Raw genomic sequence first — 12,650 nt, 5'->3', positions numbered from 1 at the left:
TACAAGAACTACATGTGTAATAACTATGATAGCCCAAAGGAGGAAGTGATTATTTCTGCTTTCTGCTGAGTCTGAAAGGGTTGACATTTGAGCTGAACCCTGAAGGACGAGTATAATCTTTGCAGGTGCAAAAGGAGAGGGAGAAGAGGCATTTCTGGTAGAGAAAACAGCATGAATATGTGTCATATATTATTCAACAAGTATTTATTGAGTGTTGAATGTGTCAAGCATTGTACTGGGTGTGGAGCTTTTAGAAGCTTTTAGTCTTGTGGGAGATATTGATACTTAAACAGATAATCACAACAAGAAATTATGTCAAATATAGGTTATTCTTGATTAGAATAGTCTCTTTACTCAATGAAGATTTCTTTTGGGCCAAATGTTTGGATATAGAAGCAATACATACACAATGTTAAACAGTCTTAGTCAAATTTGACAAATTTCTCAAATGCGTTTATGACCGGGTTTGTAGCAGATTTTTTCTTCCTCAAGGCATTACTTCCTTGCTGGATTGGGGCAGGGGGATTGGTTTAACAATCAACCCATAAGATACAGTTCATTTATTTGTTAATTTGACCAGCAAGAGTTTATTGAGGGCATGTTGTGTACCACATATTGTTAGATCTTGGAGATACATAGATAAGATAGTCTTTCTGTAAGAGAGCGCTACAATCAAATGGGTTCACTGATACCAAAAATATAATACAATGAACTAAAAACTGTGATAAACTTTATATTCTGTATTACAAGAAAGTGTATGAAAGACCTTTAACCCAGCCTTTGGGGAGAAGGTACAAGGGAAGATCTCCTGGAAGTGATGATACTTGAGCTGAGGTTGGTTTGAATAACTTAGGAGCATGTTGGTGTAGCATAGGCAAGGATAGAGGCAGAGAATTAACAGGGATTTCAGTTGCTGGTATGTTGTGAGTGTGGCCAGGGACTAGGTAAAATCCTGCCTTCTTGAGAAGGTCTGTTAGAAGGGTTACTGGGGTAGAGGTGGAAAACTAGGGGAACTCCAGCAATTCGTTGACATCCTTAATAGTTCAGGGAGTTTTCCACTCCAAGATAACTGATACTTTGTCCAGCTGAAGATGTCTCGGCTGAATAGAACTTGTCCTTTGCACTTCTAAGTTTTCTAAAATAAACATCCCTGGATTGGTTTAGGAATGTTACTGCGACAGCTGAGATGCAGGGAGTTCTTTTTTTTTTTTGTCTTTTTGTCTGTTGTTGTTGTTGTTGCTGTTGTTGCTATTTCTTGGGCCGCTCCCGCGGCATATGGAGGTTCCCAGGCTAGGGGTCGAATCGGAGCTGTAGCCACCGGCCTATGCCAGAGCCACAGCAACGCGGGATCCAAGCCGCGTCTGCAACCTACACCTCAGCTCATGGCAATGCCGGATCCTTAACCCACTGAGCAAGGGCAGGGACCGAACCCGCGACCTCATGGTTCCTAGTCGGATTCGTTAACCACTGCGCCACGACGGGAACTCCGGGAGTTCTTTAAAGCTAGTAAAACTCTGGCCCGGAAGTTTGTGAGGAATCCTGGTGATTGGTCTTTGGAAAATGGTCAAGGCATGTGATAGAGGCAGAGAACATTATCAGATAATCTAGATCTCTTGGATACATTGGGAAGGTCCCTGTCTATTTATCACTAACCCAAGTCCAGATGAGTATGTGCCTAATAGGTTGACCTTTGGTTAGACCTAGGTTCCTCAGAGTTACTGCAATGTCAGAAAATAGTTTGTGGAGTTCCCATCGTGGCACAGTGGTTAACGAATCCGACTAGGAACCATGAGGTTGTGGGTTGGATCCCTGCCCTTGCTCAGTGGGTCGCAGACACGGCTCGGATCCTGCGTTGCTGTGGCTCTGGCGTAGGCCAGCGGCTGCAGCTCCGATTGAACCCCTAGCCTGGGAACCTCCATATGCCGAAGGAGCGGCCCAAGAAATGGCAAAAAGACAAAATAAATAAATAAATAAATTTATAAAAAAAAAAGAAAATAGTTTGTGGTGATTACTTACAGTTACTACACTGAGGTCAGAGTGTTGTGGAAAATCAAGAGCACTATATTTTTCTTCTTTTTATTATTATTATTTTTTTTTTATTTTTTGCCATTTCTTGGGCCGCTCCCACGGCATATGGAGGTTCCCAGGCTAGGGGTCTAATCGGAGCTGTAGCTGCCAGCCTATGCCAGAGCCACAGCAACGCGGGATCCGAGCCACGTCTGCAACCTACACCACAGCTCACGGCAACGCTGGATCGTTAACCCACTGAGCAAGGGCAGGGACCGAACCCGAAACCTCATGGTTCCTAGTCGGATTCGTTAACCACTGCGCCACGACGGGAACTCCTGTATTTTTCTTCTTAACCAAGATCACCAGGACTTCATGACAACTTGTTCATCATTTGGGAAATAAAGAGCCTTATCTCACATCTTGCACCAGTGTAAGTTTCAAATATATTACATATTTAATTGAAAACAAAACACAGAGCACAGAATAAAATGTAAATGCATAGTTATACAATCAGTGTGCAGAAGGTCCTTGTAAGCACAAAGACAAAAACAGAAAACAGAAAAGGAAAAAATAGATAGATTTGACTTAAAAATTTTTTAGATTCTGAAGAGCAAAAAGTACCACAAATTAAGTGACAGACGGCAAACTTGGGTTAATATTCAGATTATATAAAGAGCTCTCATGAATCAATACAAAAATATAAAAAGATATGTAGAATAATGGGCAAAGATCATGAACAGGAAATTCACTAAGAACAAATAATTACGAAAAAAGTATCGATTTCACGAATACTCAAAAAAAAAGCAAACAGAAGGATTAAGATAAGATTTTGCACAGCAGGTTGGCCAAGTTTAGTGCCTACTTTTGAAAGACTGTGGGAAAGCACATCTCGTAAACTGTTATTGGCAGTTTAAATGGGTATTGTATTTTGTAGGGTAATTTGGTAACATGATTAAGGCCTTAAAAATGTATGTGACATGGATATTTTTTAAAATACCTCTCAGTGTGTTTCCCTTTTGATAGTCTGATCGCTTTCCATCATTAGGTACCCAGGGAATAGAGAGAGTGACTGCCACCTTGAAAAGAAAGGGACATTTTTTCTTGTCCAGACAGGAAGAAGAAGTGGCCCTTTCTCATTCCTAGAGGAGACTTCCTAGGAAGGAGAAGGGGGTGGCCTAAATAAGTCTGAGAGATTCTTAGACCAGTAGGGCCAGTTCTTCACACCCCCACGTTCAGACTGGAAGATGAAAAGCTCCCCTAGAGAAGTACTGTGTCCATCGTGATGCTACCCAGATAAGAGGTTAAAAATGGCATGAGGGCGTAACAAGTTGGAAGAAGGAAAAAAATCATCCCCTTGTTTCTCATGGCACTAAGATTGGCATAGCTGGGACCCGGAGAAGCCTCTGGAAGATTACTGGGGCATAGGCTAGCTTACTCTCCAAATGACACTGGGATGAGATGATACCAGGCAGAGGCTATGTGTGACCAACCTCTAGAGATGAGTTGTAGGGACAGTAGTCATGTCTGTCATACCAGTGTACCCATACCAATAACATGTGATAGGGTTGTGACACAATGGAACCAATAAGGTAGACATCATTAGTTTCAAAAACCAGACTAGGTAAAGGCCAGCACCATCCCCCATGGGCTGCAGAAGGTACCCAGAGACAGTATGGAACAAAGGACCAGTGGAGACCCAAAGGACAGCCAGTGGCCAGGGTCTCAGCCTCAATTGCCATAAGGACATCTTGGGAAGGAGAAGGGAGGGAAATCTTGAAAGTCTGGGCATTACCCAAAGGATATTATTTGAAACAAAAAATTATTATTATTATTATTATTATTTTGGCCACCCCCCTGGCATGCAGAAGTTCCAGGGCCAGGGATGAAACCCATGCCACAGCAGCAACCCAAGCCACAGCAGCGACAATGCCAGATCCCTAACCTGCTGAGCCACCAGGAAACTCTGAAAAATATATTTTTTTTAACTTGAAGAGTTAAAGATATCTTTAAATGACAAGTTTATGTCTGTATGCCCCCTGTATCCTCCAGAGGAGTAGGAGTTTTAAAGAAATTTTAGATAGAAAAAAATTAAGAAGCTACACATATTTGCTCAATATGAACTGTAAAGTGTAAATTTCATGTTCATATCCTTTAATCCAGCCATTACACATCTAGTAGTTTATTCTAAAGAGATAATTGAATGGGTCCAAATATACACACTCATACACACACATATATGTAACCAAATGTTCATCATAGTATTGTTTTAAAAAAACTGGAAACAACCCAAATGTTTAATCATCTGAGGAACAGCTACCTTATAATAAATCTACACAATGAGTGTTAATAACTCATAGTTTAGTAACTCTTCAGTCGTGCAAAGAATAAGAGAAATCTGGAGTTCCCGACATGGCTCAGCGGAAATGAATTTGACTAGTATCCATGAGGACGCAGGTTCCATCCCTGGCCTCACTCAGTGAGTTAAGGATCAGTGTTGCCGTGAGCTGTGGTGTAGGTTGCAGATGCGGTTCGGATCCTGTGTTGCTGTGGCTGTGGCTGTGACTGGCGGCTACAGCTCCAATTGGACCCCTAGCCTGGGAACCTCCAATGCCATGGGTGTGGCCCTAAAAAAGACAAAATAAATACATAAAATAATCTAAAAAAGAATAAGAGAAATCTGTATGTTTAGGAACAGGAAAGACATGTAAGTCACATTGTTAGGAGTCACATCACAAATCAGGATGAAGAGTACTATATATAGGATAATTTCATTTGTGTAGAAGTATATAGGGATCTATATTCACATAGAAATATATCCATATTCTACAGGAAAATAAAAAAGATTATACAACTGTACATAGAGTGTGATCCCATATTTGTTTAAATATGAATATATAGTATAAAATCCTATAAAATTGGATTGGGATGATCATTGTACAACTATAAAGGTAATAAATTCATTGAGTAATAAAAATAAATAAATAAATATGAATATATAGTATAAAACATATGTGTGTTTACGCACACACACAAACACACATAGAAGAAAGTCTCAAAGTATCTGCACCAAATTGTTAACAGTGATGATCTATGGATGGTGAAATTAAGTAAAAATGTCACTCTTATTTATACATTTCTCTATTGCCTAATGCTTTCCTCCAATGAGCCAAAATTATTTGTATAATTAGAAAAATCAACATATTTATTTGTTTTTGTCTTTGTAAGGGCTGCACCCTCGGTATATGGAGGCTCCTACTGGGGTCAAATTGGAGCTGTAGCCACTGGCCTACACCTCAGCCACAGCAATGTGGGATCCGAACTGAGTCTGCGACCTACACCACAGCTCACAGCAATGCCAGATCCTTAACCCACTGAGTGAGGCCAGGGATCGAACCTTCGTCCTCATGATTACTAGTCAGATTCGTTCCTGCTGAGCCACGATGGGAACTCCATATTTTTTTGAAAATAAAAATGTATGTATTTAGTGACATTAAAATGTGCTTAATATATTAGTATAGTAAAAGAGATTATTAAAAATGTGTGATTTTAATTAATTAATTAATTTTTTGGCCACAGCATACAGATGCTTGATGTGGGAATCAGTTCCCAGACCAGGTATTGAACCTGGGCCACAGCTGCGAAAGAGCTGAATCCTGACCACTAGACCAACTGGGGAGTTCCCTTAATGTTTGTTTTTACAAATATGAGTACATGTGCATATAAACAGGGTATATAGCAAAATATTGAAAGTGGTTATCTCCGGATCTTGGGATTCACAATGGTTTTTGTATAGTTTTCCTTTTGATTAACGTATTTTCTAATTTTCCTCTAATAAATATATTTTGTGAAATTAAGTGGGGAAAGAGCACAAAGTACCATAGAAGTTTCAGGTTCCTTGAAGCAGAGCTTGAGTATCTGGTTGACACATTTGAGGCAGCTGTTGTGTCTTTGAGGGAAAATGTGGTCCCGCAGGACTGGCTGCTTGATTGGCCAGGCCCACTGCAAAATAAAAATGCTTTTTTCAAAAACAAGAAAAAAACTACCGATTAAAGGTACTAAAATATAAAGCTTTTTTCTTTATTCCACATACCTTCTCTGCTCACGAGCATGATCTATTGTCCAGGTTCCCCACTTGGCCTCTATTGAAAATGGTGGGAAGGAGTTGCCCCTTGCTAGTGCTAGGTGGGGGCGGGAATTCTGGCCCCCTGCTAGGCCTCTACTCATCCCTCCTTAGCTGCTCACCACACGGTCTCCAATGACACCATGATGAGGGTCATGAGTGACTTCATTACCACTGGCCAGTGGTGTAAGTACTGACTTTCCACCAAGCCTCCTAACACCACCCTGGCATGGAGGAGGAGGCGTGCTTTGTTATGTCCAGGCTCCCCATGTGGTCTCCACTTCTGCCTTTGGAGGGGGTACTTTCTCTCATTATCATCTACCAGAAATGAAAGTCCTGCTCCCCTACTCAGCCTTCTCTGACACCACCCTGGAGAGAGTATTGGGAAGCTTTGTTACAGCCTGGAGAAAAAGGATGGAAATCTAGGCTCACCACTTGCCCTTTGCTGACTGGGGTGGGGATAGGGCCAGTTTTTTGTTTTTTGTTTTTGGGGTTTTTTCCTGTGATATTTGGCTGCAGCAGAGTAGTCATTGTCTAAAACCTTTCTGTCTTGCTAGGCTGCCCCTTTTCTGGTCCTTTAGATAGAGAGTGTAGTCTTGTCTTAGGGCTTTTTGTATTTGTATCCATTGTAGTTTTTGGGATGCCAGCTTATTCAGCTCCAAGTCTGGCATATATGAGGCAAAAAGAACCCAGGGAACTCACCTTCTTTCCACCTTTCAGAGCCTTCTTTTGTTTGTTTTCTTTATAACATCTAGGATTTTTTGTTGTATTTAACTGGAATAATAGGAAAAAGTATGTCTACTGTCTGGAAACAGACTGGATTTATTTTCAACCTGACCTCAGTCTCTATTCTGAAGTTTCTTTACATTTATTGTATTTACTGATACATTTGGATTTATTTCACTTTCTTATCTTTTGTTCTGCTTCTTTCCTAATCAGTTTTTTTCTCCTTTCCTGTCCTATGATTTGTTTGAGGCTGCTTTGTTTCAATTTGAGATTTAGACATTTTTTTCTTTTGCTGTTACTCTTAAATTTTTAACACGCATTTGACAAAACAAAATCTCTTTACTCATAAAATTAGTATCTCTCTCCTCTTCCAAAACAGAGCAAGAGCTTTAGAATGCTTTAACTCCATTGAACTCCACCCCCCACCATGCCCTTGTACTTGTTACTGTTGTTCAGTATCATACTTCCACCTTATCCAATTTATACATTATTATTATTGTTTCATATGGCCAATGCTTATTTGGCTTTGAGCACATATTTTCTAATTTCTTTCCATGCCATTTCTTCTTTAATATCAGTTCTTCCTTTTGGGTTTATTCATTAGAATTTCCTTTAGTGAAGATCTTTTGGTAAAACTTCTAATTTTCATTTGTCTGGAAATGTTTGAAAATTTTTTTATTTTGCCCTTGTTTTTTTTTTTTTTTTTTTTAGGGCTGCACCTGCAGCATATGGAAGTTCCCAGGCTAGGGGTCAAATCGGAGCTACAGCTGCTGGCCTGCATCACAGCCACAGCAACATGGGATCGCAGCCCAGTTGACCTACGCCACAGTTTGTGGTAACATTGGATCCTTAACCCACCGAGTGAGGCCAGGGATTAAACCCGCATCCTCATGGATACTAGTTGGATTCTTAACCTGCTGAGCCACAATGGGAACTCCTTGCCCTTGTTTTTGTTTGTTTGTTTGTTTGTAGCCACGCCTGAGCATGTGGAAGTTCCTGGGCCAGGGATAGAACCTGTGCCACAGCAGCAGCTTGGGCTGATTCAGGGACAATGTCAGATCCTTAACCCACTGTGCCACAAGAGAACTCCCTTGCCCTTGTTTTTGATACATAGTTTTGCTGGCTACACAATTCCAAGTTGACAACTATTTTCTCTTAGCACTTTTAAGATGTTATTTTCTTCTGGCTTTTATTGCTGCTTTTGAGATGCCTGCTATCAGTTTGTTTTTCCTTTGTAATAATCTATCTTTTCTCTCTGGCTGCTTTACAATTTTTTTGTTTTTGGTATTTGTCAGGAATGTGTTTAGATTTGTGTGAGATAATAGAAAATATATATTGGTCTCGGTCCCGGTTCTTGACACAGGGCTCCTAAAACCCTTGTAAATTCCTAAGTGATAAGGGCAACGAGGAGCATCTTCTGTTGTATTGAAGTGATTCTGGGTGGGCTCCTGGATGGCTCCTGGATGGGGGCTGGTCATCAGAAAGACCAAGCCATGTTTAAAATCTTGGGATTTTCAGCTCCCCACCACCACCAATTCTCCAGAGAGGGGAGAAAGGCTGGAAATTGAGTTTATAATTGATCATGACCTCATGAGGAAACCTCCATAAAATCCCAATAGTAAGGGAATTTGAAGAGCTTCCAGGATGTTCAACACATCCATACCGGTTGAGCGACACATCCCAACTCCACAGGACAGACGCTCCTACACTTGGGACCCTCCTAGACCTTGCCCTATGCATCGCTTTATCTGGTTGTTTATCACTAGCCTTTTATGTCCTTTAATAAACTGGTAAATGTAAGTATTTTCCTAAGTTCTGTGAGCTGCTCTAGAAGATTAATCAAGCCTCAGGAGGGGGGTCATGGGAACCTCTGAGTTGTAGCTGACTTGGACAGAAGTTGTGGGTAACCTGGGGACTTTTTATAACTGGCATCTAAAGTGGGGTGGGAGCAGTCTTGTGGGACTGAGCCCTTAAGCTATGGGATCTGACACCATATCCAGGTAGATAGTGTTAGAATAAATTATAGGACATCAAGCTGGTGTCACAGAGAATTGCTTGGTGTGAGGAGAAACCTCCACACATTTGGCGACTGAAAGTATCAGAAGTGAAGTGTTCTTTATGAGTATGGCGTCTATGTAAAGGAAACAGGAGCGAAGAACTGGATTTTTCTCAACATAGGAGGTAGACTAAACTGAGATTTTTCCCTACACAGAAAGGAAAAATCTTAAGGTTTTCTTTGGGGGGGGGGGCTCACCTTTGGCTTATGGAAGTTCCCAGGCTAGGGGTCGAATATTTGACCCTACACCACAGCCACAGCAACGCAGGATCCTTAACCCGTGGGTTAAGCAGGATCCTTAACCCACAGATGGAACCCACAACCTCATGGTTACTAGTCAGATTTGTTTCCGCTGTGCTGTGATGGGAACTCCCTGTATTATTTTATTGAAGGTAACATTTAAGAGTTAAACTTAAGGTAACATTGAGAGTTACAGTTGAAGGCTATTGAGAATACTGGGCTGGAGAAGCTGAGTCCTGGAGTTGAGGGTCTGAGAGAGGTGGGAGGAGTAAGGTGAGCAGAGTTTGCCTTCTTTTTGGTCTTTTGATTTCCCTTGTTTCCTTTCTGACCTTTGAGTTTTGAGCACATTTTTAAAAAACCTTTTAGGGAGTTCTTGTCGTGGCGCGGTGGTTAACAAATCTGACTAGGAATCATGAGGTTGCGGGTTCGATCCCTGGCCTTGCTCAGTGGGTTAAGGACCCGGCGTTGCCATGAGCTGTGATGTAGGTTGCAGATGCGGCTTGGATCCCACGTTGCTGTGGCTCTGGTGTAGGCCAGTGGCTATAGCTCCGATTCGACCCCTAGCCTGGAAACCTCCATATGCCGTGGGAGCAGCCCAAGAAATGGCAAAAAGACAAAAAAAAGAAAAAAAAGTCTTTTAGCCTCAATTTCACCATCTGTCCATTGGATATAATAGCTCTAATTTCATACGGCTGCTGTAGAATTATGTGAGATGACATGTATAAAATGTTTGGCTAGGTGTGGCACAAAAAAGGTGTTAAGGAACCTTAGTTCCTCCCTTTCTCTTTAGTAGCATCATCTTCTTTTTCCCATCTCCATTTGCCAACTGGCACTTAGGCAACTGGCACTAAGATGGGACTAGGACCAGGCGGAAGAGAGACTAGGTAGTGTTCAGCAAAGTAGCAGTGGAGGAAGGGGGGAACTCGGAGAAGAGAAAGCCTCGGTGATATGGGAGAGAAAAGGAGAATGTTGACTTCCACCCCAATGGGGCGGCTCTTCATATATAATTTGGGGACATAGAATCAAAGACCACCTCCCTCTGCATCATCTGCAATGGTTTTGTCATTCTTCTGTTTATAAACAGTATTTCAATCTCATGCAACTGTAGCTTATCCTTGATTCTTAGAAAACAGGCACCAAAGGGAAAAAGAAGAGGATGGGAAAGAAAGAAGTATAGAATTAAATCACAACTAAGAGAAAATAGGATATAATTCCTATTACTTAGAATAAATGGAGTATAGATTTGATGACATAAAATGCTTTCCGGAATTTCATTAATTGGAAAAATAAGTTTTCAAAGGAATAACTTGTCATCTGCAAATTATGGGCTTTTAGTTTAGATTAAGAAGCCCTAATCTAAATAACAGGCAATTTAAATTTAAAAAAAATGTCTGTTTAGCATAGTATGCCCTGCAGTCTTGAGGTATAATGCTTATAATAATTAAAAGTAGAGTTTTGGGAGTTCCTGTTGTGGCGCAGCAGAAATGAATCCTACTAGTATCCATGATTATGTGGGTTTGATCCCTGGCCTTCCTCAGTGGGTCGGGGATCGGCGTTGCTGAGAGCTATGGGAGCTGTGGTGTAGGTCACAGACTCGGCTCTGATCCCGTGTTGCTGTGGCTGTGGCCTAGGCTGGCAGCTGTAGCTCCGATTCGAACCCTAGCCTGGGAACTTCCATATGCCACGGGTGCAGCCCTAAAAAGAGTTTCAATCTCAATTCTGAATTTATGGGTTTCTAGGTGATAGAGTTAGATTTTATAGTAATTTATATAGGCTGGCTTCATGGTTTAATTTTAACCATATATTGCTGATCCTAAGTCAAATGTCAGAGTCTTAGATTAAGAACCCAAAGAGGATTTAAATTATGGGCTTCTGCTGTTTTTCACTTGCCTAATTTACCAATTGCAGTAAAGCATGAATTATAGCCTTGCTATTCTCTGGAAGACCATAACTAATACTAGAAATAATAGTAATTGTTACTACCCCTAAATCAAGAGAAACAGTATAAAAGCAGTAACTGACTTGGGATGTGAATGGCAAATTTATTTATTTTGGAGTGAGAGTGAAAAATAGGTAATTTATATATAGTTTAGAGGAAAATATATAGGAATGGTTTTGTGATACTCTGCTGTTATTCAAGAGGGACTTTGAGTGAAGAGATATTATTTTGGAAACTGGTGGTTTGGGTGGGGTACTATACATCTTTTTAATCCATCAGTCAAAAAAGTCAGAATTGGGAGTTTCCGTCATGGCTCAGTGATAATGAACCTGACTAGTATCCATGAGGATGCAGGTTTGATCCCTGGCCTCACTCAGTGGGTTAAGGATCCGGCTGTGGTGTAGGTCTCAGACCTGGCTCAGATCTCACGTGGCTGTGGCTGTGGTGTAGGCCAGCAACTACAGCTCTGATTTGACCCCTAGCCTGGGAACTTCCATATGCCGTGGGTGTGGCATAAAAAGACAAAAAAAAAAGTCAGGATTAGTGTTTTAGAATCCATGTTTACTAATGTGACTTCTTAACTGTAAAACAGGAATATCAGTATTAGGTATATTATATTTAGAGTTGTGTTCTATTGAATACAGTATAGAATGAGGATTGTTATCCTTAGCTGTATGAGAACTTTTAATAATTTGTTATGCAAAAGAGAGTTGAGTTTTAAGGGCACTGAACTAAATGTGCTCCTAGTAAATGAACCTCCAGGCTTTTCCTGCCATACCCCTCAGTCAAGCCTCAGAAAAAAAAAATCTTTCCTATTTCTCTTCCTAGCCCTTCTCTTAGCAGTGTGCTCTGTCACTTATCCTAAAGGCGTCAAAGCTACACTATTGTGGGGGGGGATTGGAGAGGGTGGAATTCATTTGTAATCTAATTAAAAGCCATTTATAGATACATGGAGTATTGATGGAGTCCAGCCTATGTGGGTAGGTGTCTCTCATTCATCAGTGATTGATTTAGAAAAACTCTGAAATCAAGAAATTTATTTAGTAAGATACAGACAACAACCTCATTTTTAAAAAACAAAGTTGCCGCTATTATATCTTCTCCCCCCATCTATCATCAACAGAAATGTCCAATTCCTTTCCTAGTAGTGGTTGAATCCAGGCTCTGAAACTAGCCTGACTTCCTATCAGGTTTTACCATTATTTGGCTATGTGATCTTTGTCAAATTACTTAGCTCCTCTGTGCTTCAGTTTCTTCCATAACATGTGGGTAACAGTGTTTTGTACCTTAGGCTTGTTGTCAGCCTTAAGTGTGACAATTCATGTAAAACACTTGCCACAGTATTTGGTATATAGTGAATACTCAGGAAAAGTTATCTATTACTGTTTGGTCCTGGAATGATAAATGACATCAAAGAGTTAATATCTGTGATCAGTATTTTGTCAGTCTTGATGAACATTATCTTGATAAAATAACATACCATAATGAGAGCAGTACCACCATTTTAACCATTAGGTTGCCAATGGTATAGTCATAATTTAATATACTAATCACTTTGT

At 40.6% G+C, this 12,650-nt stretch overlaps 1 protein-coding gene across 4 annotated transcripts in view; it reads left to right on the top strand.

Annotated features, from left to right (window-relative positions):
• The window catches only part of KLHL13 (kelch like family member 13), a 406,437-nt gene that overhangs the window by 32,373 nt on the left and 361,414 nt on the right, over positions 1-12,650 (top strand). The gene's annotated exons all lie outside the window — the stretch shown is intronic.

Source organism: Sus scrofa, chromosome X, assembly GCF_054392235.1.
Source record: "Sus scrofa isolate SSC_HxYL_T2T_F1_AM1 chromosome X, Sscrofa_HxYL_maternal_Yorkshire_Landrace_v2.0, whole genome shotgun sequence".
Taxonomy (NCBI): Eukaryota; Metazoa; Chordata; class Mammalia; order Artiodactyla; family Suidae; genus Sus; species Sus scrofa.
The sequence above is the reverse complement of the archived record's forward strand: the minus strand, read 5'-3'. Positions and strand labels throughout refer to the sequence as shown.